Source organism: Bacillus rossius, chromosome 1, assembly GCF_032445375.1.
Source record: "Bacillus rossius redtenbacheri isolate Brsri chromosome 1, Brsri_v3, whole genome shotgun sequence".
Taxonomy (NCBI): Eukaryota; Metazoa; Arthropoda; class Insecta; order Phasmatodea; family Bacillidae; genus Bacillus; species Bacillus rossius.
Window position 1 is genome coordinate 66,471,533 of NC_086330.1, and position 17,716 is coordinate 66,489,248.

Here is a 17,716-nt window from a genome sequence, read left to right on the forward strand (position 1 = left end):
CGAGCAAAGCCAAGCTTTGGGGAAGTGCCATTATGAATAGGGGCTTAAAGCGAAGGCACTGTCAAGAATATAGATGACTCTGAGACACTTGGGTGTCGATTATGGAGCGTAAACCAAACTCTTCACACTAGCTACTCGAACGTCATGCCTCAAAGTTCAAGACAACAGAAATACTGTCAGTATTTTTTGAAGATTGAATGAATTCCTGTAGTATTTGTGTTTGGGAAGTTACACAGTGCGAAGCAAAGATAGTGAACAACAATTCACAGAAGATGACCAATGACCAAATGCCTATTATTGATTTATTGTGGTTTGGTTCATTTTCAAGATTCTGATACTTGGCCGGATCAATAGTTTAATTCAAGGCTAATTTTAAATTCATTTCATTCAGGAGACATATTCTTAGCTTATTCCTCAAAATGTAATAAAGCTTTTTAAAGTAAGGAATAGGTTTTAATCTTTAACTAAAAGGTAGCCTAATTCTGTATAAGTGATAAATTATTTTGGACTCTAGTGTCTATAATTTTCCGTATTTAATTTAATTTTTCTCAGAAATAAACTTAATTGTTTATAGCATTAAAATATATTTTTTTTTGTAGTAGGAAATTTTCTGCTAGAAAATTTTAAAATTAAAGAAGTTCGAAATACGTGATATAAATAGTTTTCCTACGCTGCTACAGGCAAAAAAATATATTTTACATAAAATGTGGAAAAAAAGGACAAGAGTCAAAATCAGCTAGTTACAATTAAATCTATCTATTTCAAAAAAACTCTTCCGGAGATGATGTAATGAAAGTAATGTAAGATATTTCCTGCTTTAAAAATTTATTCCCCAGTTTTTAAAAAAAAAAAAGTGGACTGAACTGAAGGGATAGAAAGCTATCAAAATAAACATATGAAATGTGGAGTCATTTTTAATACAAACATATTAAAATCGTCTTAAACAGACAGAATGAAAACAAGAAAAATAAACAAGATCTAGTACTGAAATCATTGCCACGATAGCCTTACTCAAACTTCACACATAAAATACGATTTATCAATTTAATACATGAGTTTTAATATAACTCGTATGTATGAGTATTTATATACACTGCATTGTAGTTACTTTATAATTTTCAATTCAAAGCTAAGTTTTCGTCTAAAGATACCTTTCAAATTATTACTTTTTGAATATTAAAATTATTTATTTTACTAAGCAAGCGTATAGCTATTTTTTTTTATCGTTTTATTCGATGATTATACAATTTCGCATGGTAGTTACAATGCATAATTTTCTTGTGCCATGCGTTGTGATCCCAACAGTTTTATCACGCTTTTCAGAGTCATATTTTTCTCTTAAACATGTTAAGTATTAAAGCTACGATAAAAAAATTCAAGCAAGAGTAATGAAGGAAAAATTACGAAGGTGGCTAAGAGTACGCACTTAAAGGAAACACGAAAATATCTTGACACATTTAATTCAAAACAGAAAACATAATATGCATACAGTTACTGTAATGGTTTAGTTTCAAAAAAATATTTACAAATATGTTTCAAAATTGCTTACAAAGACAGTAAAAGGTTTTCAATGTAATCGTACACTCTGCGTACTCTTGGACGACATGGAGGGCAAGAGTACGAACTGTGTCGGGCAAGAGTCCGCAACACTCATCATAAACAATGATCGCATACATATGGTTCACTGCCTTCATAGTCGGAACATGCCTCATGCCACCATGCACTACAGCTATTACACTGTACCCAATCGTCATCAAAATCACATCCACAGCCTGGGCATTCATATTTCTCCCCTTGATTATCGTCTAGCATATTATCCTATCTTCGTTTTGCTGCCACAACAAATCCCTTCCTCTTCTCATCCCATTTTCTTTTTCTTGCATTTTTCATTCGTTCCTTTTTTTCACTCTCTCACTTTTTCAATTACATATTATTCTGCACTGGTGTTGACAACAGTATTTCAGATTTTTGTGCTCGTATTTTTCGTTTCCCTGCCGAATTGTCCTTTGGAGATGGTTGTAGCTCGGATATTGGTGTGTAGGGCAGTTTGTGTTGATTACCTGTCGAGGTACTTGGTTTGTCATGTAAGTTTATCATAGCCTCTTTGTTAGCTTCTGAAGGCTGTCATATTGGGATCTGACAAGGGTTATCTACTTTGTCCAATGGCAGAAGCATTATGGCTGGAATGAGGAGGAAGATTCAACAATGTAATGCTATGTTCCCCGCAAAACAGAATTGCATCCAGGGTACAGTGAGAGCGGTGATTGTCGATTATCAACAATGCCGGGTGGTCAGCTGATGCTTTCATTTGTTTTTGATAGTGCTTAAGCCATTGTACAAACAGTTCTGACTTCATAAATCCAGAATCCGATATTAGAGGAAGGGTTACTCGAGGCGCGTCTTTGTGTAGTTCATTGAGCATTCTTTTCCTAGGAAAAATGAATGCCGGAGGAACAGGAAAACCTGTAGCACTAACACAACAGACAGCTGTAACATTTTCACCTCTTTCCCCAGAGGACACTTGCATACTGCCCGTTTACCTGTTGTTGTTTGAACTTTGGGAGTTGTGTTTGGCACCATGGAAATGCCCGTTTCATCCATATTTTTGAAGCTGTGGGGAGGAAATTTTAAGTTTTCATAACACATACTTAGGTTCTCATAAAACCTGTCACACTGCACTTCATTAAACTCAATTACTCGACCAAGACTACACTGCTCAGGTGCTCTCAAGGAAATATGACGCCATTTAACAAAGTCTACTACCCAGTCCTTGCCAGCCATTCGCTTATCTTTGTTAAATGGATGTGCAATGTTATTTGGGTCAACAAACTAATACACGAACAGAATTAATTGTTTCCTATTAATACCGTAAAATTTTCAGTCGAAGTCTTTGATGAGGTCTTCAATTTCCTGTTCTTGTTCATCGGTTAAAACTTTGTGGAAACGCCTTAAGAAGGAACGAATTCTTCCCTATAAACATATAAGAACATTCGGTATTATTAGCCAAATGTATAGTAGAGCATTGTAATATTAACTTAATGTTTTATAGAATAATACTTACAGATCTCAGTCTCTTTCGCACAGTGGATTCATTCTTGCCCAATCGAAGTCCAATCTGGCGTATGCTTAATACTTCCTCCCTCAGACTTACGGCTATCTTCATGTCTTCAGCAGTGAAAAGCTTTTTGTTCGTTGCTCGTCTCCGTCTACCCATTTCTGCACACATAAAAGGCATTCCTTTAGTGTTTACATATATAAAAAACAAGCATAAACAGATAATTAATTTCTTTAATCCTCTTCCCTCTATTAACGTTCATATTATATGATGAACACAGCTGGAATAGTGGATCGGGTAAGAGTACGCAAACAGTGCGGGCAAGAGTACGCGCGAACTCTTAGCCGATATCACCGTGAGTACTCTTGCCCGACATTGTAGTGATTACTTAAAAATCCAACAGATGGCATCAGATGCTACTTTACGGGAAACATACTCGGGGGCTACTACAGGAAGACATTCATCAATTCTTACACTACTTGACTTAGACGATGCGAACTCTTAGCCACCTTTCCCCTACCTATGAATTTTTGTACTGCGGATTCTGAGAGAAACTTTAGGCTCGCTTGAAACCCGCCTTCCGGTCAAATTGGAAGGGAGGTCCCGTCCCCGACTCACCCTGGGTAGCTATCAATACAAAAAAAAGGAAAACAAAAAAAAGATAATTCGCTCCAAAAAGTCGCACCCAGGCGGTCGAGCTATGAAAGGCATAAATACTACGAACGTATACAGCAAGACTTTGGCTCATTTCAACAATCAAACAGATTAAGGCTACTCAAAATTTTATTATTAATACCATTTTCAAAAGATCCAAAATACCTATATAATCAGAAAATACAAATACTATAAAAATACTATATGATAAAAACAATTAAATATAAAAGTCCAAAAAGAGTCCTACTGGGAGCCGGATTTATTTACGTGCACGATCATGAATATTTGCAGGTCTTGCTTCCAAGAATAAAACAGCTGATAACCGTGACCTTCAGAAAATAAGTAGTTATAGTTCAGTCAAATGCGCCATGCAAAATATCACTCAATCGCAATGAGGCGGCTGCACTAAAACTGTTTTTAGTTCTGAGGGCAAATCTCGCAGGTAAACATAATGTAAATAATAAATCTCTTCAGGGCATAGCAGCAAATTCTACACTCCACCTTTATCATAGTCCAGCCAAGGATCATTGATCAATTTTATAGAACGGGAAGGTCTAATCCATAAGCTTGCACCGTTATACGCAGTTTATATAAAAGTTCGCCTCACAAAACTATGCTTCTTTTTAATAATAAATCTTGATCCACAACCCGCTACTGCCAAAGCTATGTGTCGCCTCTTTACCTTAGCGTAGATTGCGAATATATTGCCGCTGAAGACGCCTCTGGGTAAGGCAAGGCACCATCTCAGCAGGCCCCGGCAAGGGCTGGCCGGTGCAGAGTTGAAAAAGCCGTGTTCCCCGCCTCGCGACACACGTCAGGTCGCGGCGACTCCCAAAACCAACAGACCGCGGCGCACAGTTCAGTCCGCCCCCGCCGGCACGCGAGCGCTCATGACGTCATCGGTGCAACGAACCCGCGCTCCCAGTAGCCGGCCATGAAAACACAATCGATATATATATATAGAATAACAATAAAATTAGAATGACACCAAATCAGAATAAAACTATAAAAGGAAAAAATCACAATAATTAAATAATTAACCAAAATAACATTAAATAAGATTTAACAAAAAGAAATCATTTAAAATGGAAATAATTCGTAAAATAAATAATAACTAAAATAAATAAATAACATAAATGTGGCCTTGGGGCCACAAGTGCGTGCGGAAAAGGTGTTCCAAATTTCTGGAAATAAAAATAATAATTTAATAACAAAATAAATTTGTATAAAAATACAAATTTATTTGGTAATAAATCATCGTTTCAAAATATAAATGTTAAATTTAATAAACGGACTTGTGTATGTTATGACCATACTTACGGTGATACAAGTGAAATTAAAATCACAAATTTAATTTTAAGTGATTTTCAGAAAATTAAAGCGAAAACTTGGTTTTAATTTGATCATAATCAATCATTTTTTTATATTTTTTTACCTAATACAACTAGTAAATTTAGACTTTTCACGATTTTCATATTTTATTAACATAATTTTTATTAGAAGATAAATTAATTAAGTGAGTTAGCCTGAATCATTCCATTTGAATGACTTAGGAAATCTTAAAACTTAATCTTACAAGTTAGCTTGTTATGTTTTGTATTTGTTTAAAATAATTTGATAGCTTTCGAGTGAAAACTTGTGGGTTCACCTGAATTAATTTTTTTCCTAAAAAACTAATTGACAATAATTTTTTTTTAATTTTTGAACTAAGTTTTTCTTGACGTCAGTACAGTAAAAAATATTTTCATGCGATAGTTTAAAATTTGGTAAACAAAGAAATAAAAAACCTTAAACTCCTAGGATAATAAATGATCTCAATTAAGCAAATTATTTTATTTCATTGGTAAGTTTTAAATATATGTCACTGATTAAAGCCACAACCATCTGGTTGAAAAATTTTTTTATCAGAAAATAAGGCTTTAAGTGTTTTAGAAAATAAATTTTCTTGAAATCAAATTTTGTATTGCTTGTTATAACACTGGATCCATTAGTTCCTTAAATATCAAAACTTCATGCTCGGATGGTGGTTTAATATGAGCTCATTTATAACTGAAGCATTTTAATTTAATGATATTTTATGTCAATATATTTTGTAAATGCATGAAAGGATCTTTAGAAGGGGCCATCAGGATATGTTGCAAGCCAAGTAAAATACAGGCATACTTTCTGTTTCACATTTTCGTCACTGGAAAGTGGTTTCGCTTCTGACTGCTCGCCACGCGTGTAACAGTCTGGATGGGAAAGAAAATCTAATTGCCTACATTAAGACCTAGTTTTTCAAATATTTTGGGCCCATTCACTAGATAGTAGCTTTTAAAATTATGACTAACATAGCTACATTGATTGTGAGAAGTAACACATTACCTGTTATCAGACAAGCAAAAGTGAAAATTTAGTTCACTTTATTTTGGTAGTCACATATTTTGTGTTGTGTCATACTAGAAATTATGCTTCTCCTACTCATTTTTATAGAATGTTATTTTTAATTAAAAACCAGTATTAAGTGTATTTGCAAAATAATTGTCTTGTACGAAGCAAAAGTCATCGATTAGTTAAATAATATTTGTAATGCCAAAACTTTTGATTTGAACCTCTTGTTCGAGTTTTAGGTAGATTTTGAAAAAATACTACCTATTTTAGCCGTTCCCATGGTGCGACTTTTGGAAAAGTTGTGTATATGTTGTATTTTTATGGTCCATAGACCCCAAAACCATCGTAAACTCAAAAGTTTATATTTATTTATAAATATCACACTTTTATGGACACGAAAACTGTCGTAATTTTTCACAAATCACTTCCAAACTCATATATGTAAATAAAGTAGCGGAAATAACGGTTTTATTCGTTAGCGAACAATATCCGACCAAAGGAATATAAATGAAAAAATCAGGTAAATCGCTATTATTCCCATATTATGACGAATACCACATCAATTTAAACAACTTTTAACTTGTAGGAGTAATGCCAAAAACGTTTGTCTAAACAAATTTTCGATATGACCAAACATAACGAAGATAAACATAGGAAGGGGTGAAAAAAAAGGTTTGAAGACCAACAAAATCATAACTCCCTTTGTAGGCACGCCATCAAACCCAATTACATTGTTTGTTAAACATATAATTATTATTTAAAACTTTTGATGGAAACAATTTCTGATAAGACGAACCATTGCTTCATGGGGTTGATTAAAAGAGAAGTAGAATTTAATTAAACTCATAATTCCCTTAGTAGGCACACTATTACGTCCGTTCGAATTATTTATAAGCCTTATAAAGGTTATTTAAACGTTTGTCTGAAATAATTTTTGTTACGACCAACCATTGGTGCAAACGGTGGATAAATATGTGTTTTAATAAAAAACGAAATTCATGATAACCTGAATACACACACCATAGAAACCTTTTAAATTTTATAAATTTTTTAATATTACCAATTTTATTTAAAAAATTTTGTCTGTAAATGTTTTTGATAATATGCGCCATTGTTAGGAGATTTGAAAAAAATAATAAAAAGCGTAAATTTTTAAAAAATCTTAATAATAAATCCGTTCTCATTTACTGTAAAACTTTAAATTACTATATACAACTTTCGTCTTAAATAAAAATAAAAATAAAATTTTTACGACCAACCATTACTGCAAGGTGTGAAAAAACAGGCGTTGAGTGACAAAAAAATGCATAAGTCTGTTTGTAGGCACACTATCAAATCCGTTTATATTGTGTATAAATCTTATAAATCTTATCTAAAACTTTTGTCAAAATACATTTTTGATACAACCAACCATTGTTGCAAAGGGTGGATAAAGAGTGTTAAAATAAAAAAAATCGTAACTATCTTTATAAGCCCATACTTAAATCCGTTTAAATTAATTGTAAATATAAATTTTATCTAAAACTTTTGTCTGAAAAATACGTTTGATAATATTAACTATTACTGCAAGGGGTTGAAAAAAATCTGGCGTTAAAATAACAAAAACATATTACTTCTCTACCATGTACACTATCGAAGCCATTCTTTTATTGTTTGGCTTTTTAAATATTATCTAAAACTTCTGCCTAATTTAAATTTTTATGTTGAATGGGAAAAAAAGGGTTGAAAGGCAAAAAAGTCGTTACTTTTTTAATAGAGGAACATCAATTCCGTTATACTTTTTTGTAAATATCACTATGTTTTATCTAACAAAATTGGCTGAAACAATATGTGATTAGACGATATATTACCGTTAAGACAGGGGTTGATATGAAAAATAACTTCCTTAGTATCAAATTCGTCCGAATTTATTTTCAACCATCTTAATATTATATTAAACCTTTGTCCAAAGATAATTTTTATATGAATATGTATTAGTGTAAGGGATGAAAAAGTGCATAACTACACGTGTAGGCATAATATGATATTCGTTTAAGCTATTCAATGCTGGATGCATTGAGTTAAAACATTTAAAATACTTTTGCTGTATGGAATATGAGAAAATATTTAATCGATAATTTTTGAATGTTAGAAAGCACTTAGAATGGTATGTACATTAAGTTCATTAAATGTTCCAGAAGTTTATAGAAGTTTAAAAAACACTTCTAGAAGAAATAGTTACATGAAAATCTACCTACGCCTGTAGGCTGTGCCAAAAGGGATTTGTTTTTGCTAGTATTTATGGGCCCACCCAACATGGTTTCAGCCGCCACTGTTAGAGTCATACTTCTGTAAATACCTCCTTACTCTATGACTATCTGCCTTGCCATTTGCTGGTTGTTTTAATGTGTAACAACTTAGTTCTCGGTATACGCAGGAGCAGGAATTTTACGCGAACAAATCCAAATGCCCAATAAGGCTGCAATATGGTATGTCCGCGCCAGATGATTTTTCTTTGTAATTGGCGGCTGTCTGCAAGAGAAGCCATTGTTTTATTTTACCGAGCCACCCAGGGCGCGTTTGCTTCCGCGCTTAATTATTGTGATTGATGCTCTGACAGTAGACATGTACCTTAAAGAATTAGACAAAGCTACTGTGTTTTGAACCTAATCTAGTCTTGAAAGCTTATCGCAAAAAATACGTTATCTTAGGTACACGGTATTTGGTAGGAGAAATTTCGTGAATGTAACAGGGAGTAGGGAGTGACGGTGCTGCCATCTGTGGAGAATGGCGCGAACCAAAGTTCACAAAGTTAAAGGAAAACGTTAAAGTGTTAATTTTTTGGAGAATTTTAAGAAGATGGGCTATATTTAAAGAAAATGACTTGGAAATAATGTCCAAGCCGGGGTTTGATATTGTTTAATTTTTAATTTTTTTTTTTTTTGCTTTTTTAACGGAGCCGTTTCATAATAGTTAAAAATTTCTGTCAGCTAATAAAATGGTTTGAGAGTCAACGTAGCCACATTTACGATTCTGTCAGTGAATGCTAGTGGCATGTGCATAAATGTACTTGTTATTCGTGTCCAAAAAAGTCAATTAAAATACATTTTGCGTGTAGCTATTTATCACGCTCGACATTATTTTAAAGAATTATATGTTAATTTACGTGTCCCAGGACCGAGGTTCGTATCATAAGTGTATTTGTAATATAAGAGCACATTTAATCTTCTTGTTATCGAGATTCGATGTTACACATCACTGGCGAGTACTAAAAGACTCGCTCATAGGTTTTCTTATTGTTACAAAAATCTGCACTACGCAAGAATTACAGCTGGTTCTAGGTTCCTGTCGCAAGAGAGCACAGTTGCGACCAAGTAGCTTAATCCGCTATTCAACACCTAATGTGCGTGGATAGCGAACAATAACAGTAATAAATATGGCCGTTGAACATACCTGCATATCTTTGACGAGAAATGCTGTTTCAAAGCCGAGGATGCAATTCTATTATCAAATACCCGCCCAATTCACATTTTTTATGGTACCAGGATGAACTCCATACAATTATACTTAAGCAAGTCGGTCTCTTTGGTCCAATGGCTGCTGTCACATCTTATCATCCGGACAGACTTCACATGGTTTTGTTAATAGGATTTTGTAATGTTCCTATTGTTAATTCAAAGATCAATTGGGTGGCAATGTTCATCTGATTCATTTTGATGATTAGACTATAGTGCCTTTTTCCCGCCCCTGACGACCGTAAGCCAATAATCTAGGAGGATAAGTGGTAATCCTATCATATGTAACCCGCTAAAGGATTGAATGTTGTAATCGGTCAAACTGCATTTGTAAAAGTTGAAATTAGCCTGGAGTGAAATAAAACCACCAAGCAGTCGTGGTTCTACATATGAGAGATTTCCACGTACAAAAAATCAGCGTATTCTATCGTAATTTCTTTGAAATCTACGTGTAATCAAAGTGTATATGTTATAAAAACTGATGCAACTGTTGGAATGGTTCTAGCGTAATTTTTTTGTATTTTTTTTTAAATCAGCTCTATTGGGATGCTGATTCAATTCACTTGTTTACATTACGTGTTCTCTTTGCGTACAGATAAAATGATTTTAAAACCGAAAATAGTCAACCAAGCGTTGCAGTTGGTCTGAAGACGTGATTTTTTATCACTGAAAGATAAATGGTCACATGAGTTAGTTATTCTTGTTATTTTTTCAGCGTAATTTTGTTAACTGTTGGTTACTTCCACTATTAGAACTCAACACATTTATGCAGTTACCATTATTTGCTTTGTACCGTCATTTTTTAGTTTTGGTAATTATCGGACCAATTATTTCATTCGCATCAGCTACAAAGAGGTCTTGTTTCCTATGGTAAAATTAAATGAATAAAAAAATCGACTCATTTCCGTTCAGTTTATTGACTTAATTACATTACTAAATTATAATTAATTTATAATTCTAAATTGAAATATACATATTCCTATTTTAGAGTGTCAGAACACCTCTTATAGTAGGTAAAGGAAAGTGATTAATATTTAGGTGAGATAAAATACAGTTTCAAAACTTACTGTGATTTCATTTATGTTGCATATTCTAACTGTATTATAAAATGACTAAACCTTAACAAACACGTAAACTAAAAAAAGTAACTAAACATTTTGTTTGAAATGCTTCTATACAAAAATTGTATATTACTTTATGTTTTAACAAATGTTTCTTAATAAATTTAAGAGAAACTTACCTGCGATTTTTAATCTATTATCACACACATATCACGTTATGTTCAATTCCTGAACATAGTATTTCAGTGATATTGTTTGGTTGTAAGAATTAAAAGATAGTTATACGTCACGTTAAATTATTGATAAGAAGAATTTTATTACAAATGTTATCGATAACTGTCTTCGCAGGCAGTTTATTTAAGGAGTTTCGCAAGAGAAATTAGCGAAGCGAGAAATCCCTCACGAAATGGGGCTCGTCGCATACTTTCTGGGGCTTAATGAGTTATTTAAAAGTTTTTTTAGCGTTAATATAAACTCAAATAGAGAACTGTTTGTTGACGCGCAAATCAGCGGGGTTCATCTGTGCTTCAGACAGTTTATTGCAAAAAAGAACGGATGGCATCCCGGGAGACCATCAGGGCTGATGAGATCATTTTGGAGGTTGATAAACTGAATCAGCTGAAGGAAAACGCGAACACACCTACACTGTAGATTTTTTTTTAAAAAAATGAACAGAAATATTCACGTAAAATAATAGACATGTGTAAATTTGTATATTTTCATGAAAACAACTATCACTACAAAATAACGTTCGCAGTAATTCTGAGTTATGATTCTTAACCGTGCTTTGCTAAGTAATTTGTAAACTGTTCCTTGAATAGCCTTCCAGTATTAACTGCGCACAAAATAGGCATGATACAATATAATAAAGTTTAATGGTAAATATTATATTATCTTATAGGTGGTAAATAAATTATGCTTGAATGAAAATCCATAAAAATACGTGTTATAGCCTACAAAAATGTACAATGTATTTCTGGTAGCATTACAAACTATTTCTTGGCAGCTGGTTTCCAAGGGAATTTTTTTTTGTAAAAGTACAGCAAAATTTCATGTGCAGTATATCCCACCGGCTCAAGACAACATCCACCACGATTCCCACTTACGAAATATTTGGTTTCGACCCTGCCTGTAATCGAACCCGTCCCACATAAACAGTATAGGCGAGTCACGTGACCGCTTGACCAGCATGGCCATCCTCAAAGAAGTGGGATGGCTGCAATATGAGTGAAATCAACTGTAGAATATTTCGGATTCAAGAAGAGAAATTTTAATCTATTTTCAATCAAATTTATTTCGATAAATTTTCACTGTTTAAAACCTATCGTGTAGAACCTGTGTCATGAACGAGCCTGTCCTCCATGAACTAAACGTAAAAGATACTCTGTAGACACTCAGAAAAAAAATTAAACTACCAAATTCTTAACAAAAATGTTACCTGAAATAAAGGACGTGTTCTTCGGAATTTCCAGAGAAATAGATCTTCTTAAAACTTTAAGCTGGATCCCTACTTTCGCGTTCAATTAATGCAGTAAACAGTAAAAACATGCACGTGTATGGAAGAAGAATGTTTATACTTTAGCTTTGACAAGTTTTTGATTTTAAAACGTCTATTGGCAATGGTAGTCAGTCGATCTTTTTTGGGTAACAAAATACCGTCATATTTAAATAACTTTTAACTGCGAGACTTGAAATGGTTCAGCGCACAACAGATAGATCATTCATGTACGTGTTTGTGCACAGTATTTGTTTTGCCTCTCGACGTCATCGTACCAGTGTAGGCACATGAACGTGATTGTTAGGAATTAGCTTCCTGTAAAGTTATAAATTGGTGTAGCGTGGAAACACGTTTACCCAGTACATTGATTCGGGTGTCATTGTGAAGAGCTTTTGGAGCACTTCTTTAGCCCCAAAGTTATGCAGACAAAAATTCACAAGAATACAAGTGAAAGCCGGTATTAAATTGAAAATGAGCAAATAATTAAATACGCCGTCTTATATGACTTGATCATATTCTCGGCATTACAGCAAGAAAACGCAAGACAGAGGAAAGCTTGCGTCGAAAGGAATCCTAAAAGCGAGCGAATACGATAGCTTCGGCCGCGTCAAATGAAATGAAATATCGACGATTTCACGAAATATCTGCGCCTTTCTTCATGTTATTGAATGATTTTGCTAATACTCTTAATAATCTGTGGATTCTCGTTTTAAGTAAAACTCAGTACTCTCAAATTTACGATACAATCCGATGAGTAGCGAAGAAGATACGTGGATAATTTTGGACTCGTGATCTTTGCACATTTTAGGTGAAAAGTTTTAGCAAGGCGCTAGAGCAAGTAAAGATAAGTGGACTCACACCGGAACTCTACAGTTCAGTAATGTGGAAAATTTTGAAATTATGACAAAACCTGATCTACTTGGCGATAGTCTTAACCAAATCATGTTTAATATTCTGATTCATGTAAGTTTTCATAATTAGGGATATGATATGTCTACTTGGTGATGTCCTCTAAGTCACGCAGTAAAGCATGAGTGAGACGCCAAATATTAAAATAAAATTGTGGTTTCCAAAGTCATAATTTTACATTAGTGTCACCTGGGAATAGACTACCGTTTAGCACCGGAACGTCACGATTATTCCAATTTTGGACAATTTTTAATTGTAATTGGATTATATACATTTTTAACGATCACTAGATATTACGCATTTGTTCATTAGATGTGTAATTCAAACAAAAAATTTACTTTTTGTATCATTAGTTAGAATAATTTGACTATTTTTTGTATCTTTTACTAGTAGGTTGGTTTGTTTAAATAAAATTGTGACAGGACGTATGTGGACAACATAAACATTTGCAAGTGAAACAAACGACACTTACTGGAAATTTTAAGTGAAAAAAAGGCGCTGAATGCGAATGGAAAAAAAAAATAATAGTTTTTTTTGAAAATAAAACTAAAAGAAGTAACATGGCATAAAATAAAATATTTTTAAATAATTAATATGAGTTCTTTCTTATTAGTTTTCGTGTATGTCTGTATGTAGAAAATAAGCGGATTTTTTTTTGTGAAAGTGTCTAAGGTGTTTTTAGAGAGGGGGAGGGGGAAAGGAAATAAATAAATTACGTATGTGTAAATGAGGAAATACGCGCCTGTTTCTCTCTGGAATTTTGTTCCGCGGTACCTACGCTTGCACGCAGCGCAGTGGAGCGCAGGCCTCACCAGCCACCAGCGCGGAGTTCACCTGAGACCGCAGGCACGCGGCCACTCCGACGCGCGCCGTTAACACCGCCGCGAAAAGCGACGGCAGAACTGCTCCTTCCCCACGAGAATGAATGCCTGTGGACGCGCGCGACCTCGTTTCTTCCACAGCTCCTGCAGTCTCTCTCCGCATTCCACCCACTTCACACTGATGAAATTTTTAATATCTTGCCAACTGTTCAAGAGCATGAACGCAAGGTTTAATAATGTTGTCATTTTCACACACACATACCTATATTAACAAACACAATAATTGAACTAAACTAATGTGTAACATTTTTAACGTAATTAATTGTAACTAAGGGCAATTAAAAAAAATTGGTCCGTAGGCTCATAATAAGAGTAATCCAAAATTCACGATATTTGATGCTGTCAGGTAATAATAAACAAAACGTTTGACTAACCGAGTCAATATCAGGTGTTCGTTGTCTGTTTGCATAATTTTTGTTTGTAGTACATTATTCAGTAAGATTAATTTTTAGGTGTTAATAATCAATGGCATACGTTCATTCAGCTTCAATAAAAATTGGTCATTCTGTATGTTGAATATTGAAAAAAAGACTGTCATCTAAAATAACATGAATATTGAAGGTTTTTACTCATAAAAAAAACCTCAAACAGGAACCACACGACAATACAAGATGTTGTTTCTGATAAATACAGCCAAGAATTCAAAATTAATTTGAATCATATTAAAGGAAATAAATACCAGAAATATTTTGCAAAATAGTTTGTGAATATTATACCTCTTCATTTCAAAATACTGCCGAAAAAGGAACTGTAAATAATCCCATAGATTTATATATATATATATATATATATATATATATATATATTCGTCAATGCTTTGTAAATGAACAAATAAATCTTCTGTTTATTCCCACCAAAAATATAAATTTGAAAACACATTTTATATGGAGGACTTCATACATAACGAAGCCACTTCTGAAATACACGTAAATCAAAGACTTTAAAAATATTTTTCATATTTTCCTCACTAAACATTTTAATCTTATTAACTAAAAAAATTCCTGATTCACACAAAATTATAAATAATTATTAAAAACTAAATTAAAAATTTATAAAATTTTGGGATTTTACACTTAAAAAGTAAATTATGCTGTAGTTTTCCTCGGTACACTTTTTTCATAAGTCATAAGATTGTTGTTAAAGGATTCTTGTGTTTTGTGGACGATTGAAATGTTTTGAGATTAAACGAATTAATTAAAGCAGCCAAATTTATGATTGCGTACCATCTGGTTTAATATTAAAGTCAAGGTTATTTACTTGTGAGGTTTAAGCTCGTACTAATGTCAAGCAGCCTTCTCGTGACTGCCGTCGCGAATATTAATGGACGTCGTATCTTGCGTACGCAGGTCATGTACGTCGGAAGGAGAAGACGCTATCCTATCCGTGCAAAATCCTGTTAGTTTGAAAATCTAATTAAAGAAGGCTTACCAATACAGAAACCGTTTAATTTTGTCTGATAGTATTTTTATTCGCCTCTCTGCGAGCGTTTTCTAACAGTTCAGTTAGCATGTACATATTTATTACAACAATAACTATATGAGTTCACCTCCTGTCAGGTTATGTCTCCGTTGTGTTTTAAAACGTTCTCTTGTCCTTAGACACTGAGTGGTTCTATACTGTTGTGCAAGTGGCTTGTTTCAAGCTCAAAGTATTGTTCAAGTGAAAATTTAAGTATAATTTAATTATTTATAGTAGTGTACAAAAGTATGTCCGGGTACAGGGTTCAGTGTGTGAAGCCTGGAGCCGGACCATCATTTTAGATTGTGACGTCACGGTGGCCATCTTGAATGAAAATTATGAACTTTGATCTTCATCGTAACCTTGAACTTCAAAATTTGCCAAAATTTGTCCAATATTTGCCCAAAATTCAAAATTTCCAGTGTTATGGAAAAACATTTTACCAAAATCTAAAAAAAAAAAAAAAAAAAAAAAAAAAAAAAAAAAAAAAAAAAAAAAATAGATAATTCAAAAATTCGGAATTGGAAAAACCGCAAAAGTCTTTTTGACATAGAAATAACACAAAATCCTAAAAGCGGCTTAAAAGTCCTAAGAGCTAGCCGCTCTAAGCCGTCCAGGTCATGACCATAAAATTATGAATCCATGGCAGCCATTTTTATTTATGATGTCACCGTTGCAGTTTCCATTATGGGAGCCATATTGAAAATCTTTGTTTATAATTCAATTTTCATGAAATTTCATTAAAAATCATAATAAAATTTAATATAGAAAATTTAATAAAAAAATTAAAAAAAAAAAACCTTTTACGTTATGGAGCTCGGAGTTCTCGGATCGAACCCAAAAAAGGCAAAAAAAAAAAAAATTTAATTGCGACCGATACTTTCCTCATGGTGGCTGCTGGCAGACTGACCCCCCACCACTTATGTCAAGGTATATATAGTCAGTTAGTATTACGTCATGTCTGCGATCTTGAAAATGCGTAATTTCAATGCTAGACAATCGGGGGGAAAAATTAAAACTTTCAAATTATAATAAAATTTTATTTAAACTTTTTTTTGATAAAATACTATTTTATAACGCACTTACGCCTTGAAGTCCTCAGTTCAATCCTGGTAAGAGCAAAAAATTTCGATATATTCTTCCACAGAAGCCACCTGCAGACTGACCTCCCAACCAACAATATCATCAGCTTATATGATATCATGTCCACCATATTGTTTTCGTTTGCTGGAGGCCTCCAACTAGTTTTGGTTTACTAAAGTGGCGTACCATAATATTAGTTAAAATTTAACCTGCTAGAGTACAGTAATAATTTTTTTTACTGGGCGCCATCTTGGAATTCTGTAATTATACAGCTCGAAATTCGGGAAAAATTCCAAAATTCATTAAACAAATTTTCAATAATTATACTGATAGATTCGAACAGTTACTGTTCATGGTTCTATCACGGGACGATGCAAAACAATAACTATATTATAAAAACCACAGATATGACAGGTTCGAGAAATAAAACACAAGTTCTTTCATAAAGATACTATTTATTACATAATTTATATTCTACTACAGGAACACTTGCGAGAGCCAGCAATCATATAAACATTTAGGCCTGCATAGGCGTGAAATGACTAATTCTTAGGTCCAATCGGTTTATACTAGACAGAGAGCAGCCAGAAATCTTTACTGACATAGTCCTCCTCTTCTTGGCAGAGTTTCTGGTCACCGTGGTTTAAATTTTGCTTTACATCTTCAGAACTGTAAATAACTGTAGCCGAAGTCTTAAATATAGACTTCTACACATTTTCATCGAACGAATATGGCTTTCCATGTATACAATCCAACCGCAAGTTATATTTTAATGTACCGTTTGTTGCTACGTCATCAGTAAGTTGATTGATTATGTTCTGCCTGATATGGTCAAGAATAGTACAAATGTCCTTCTACTCACTAAACGTATTTAGATAATAGTAGTCTTTCAATGTTCCACGAAATGCAGACTGCACCAAGTAGAAGCCATTATCATTAAACTGTCGTGTCGTAAGTACCTAGTTATTTTAGTTATTTTGGGTTAGTATTAGAAATATAAAAATACTATAACTATAATTCTGGTATTAAATTGTATTATAAGCATAAGGTGAATAATGAGTAATGTTTCAATAGAGGGTTTCATGTCTTGTGTATCGAACGATGAGTATGCCTGTCGAAGGTTTACAAGCCTTCTACGTCAGTTGGCTAACCAAATGTTAGTTATGTGTGGTGGTTCAAACAGACTGTTTCCTGCAGAGGAAACTACGCATCACAAGGTTAAACAATGACTGAATCCTTGGACTGAACATGAA

The 17,716-nt window shown here is 33.5% G+C and overlaps 1 protein-coding gene across 3 annotated transcripts in view; it reads right to left on the reverse strand.

The window, feature by feature from the left end:
• Window positions 1–17,716, reverse strand: part of LOC134536959 (gonadotropin-releasing hormone receptor) — a 684,534-nt gene that overhangs the window by 135,030 nt on the left and 531,788 nt on the right. The window lies entirely within an intron of this gene.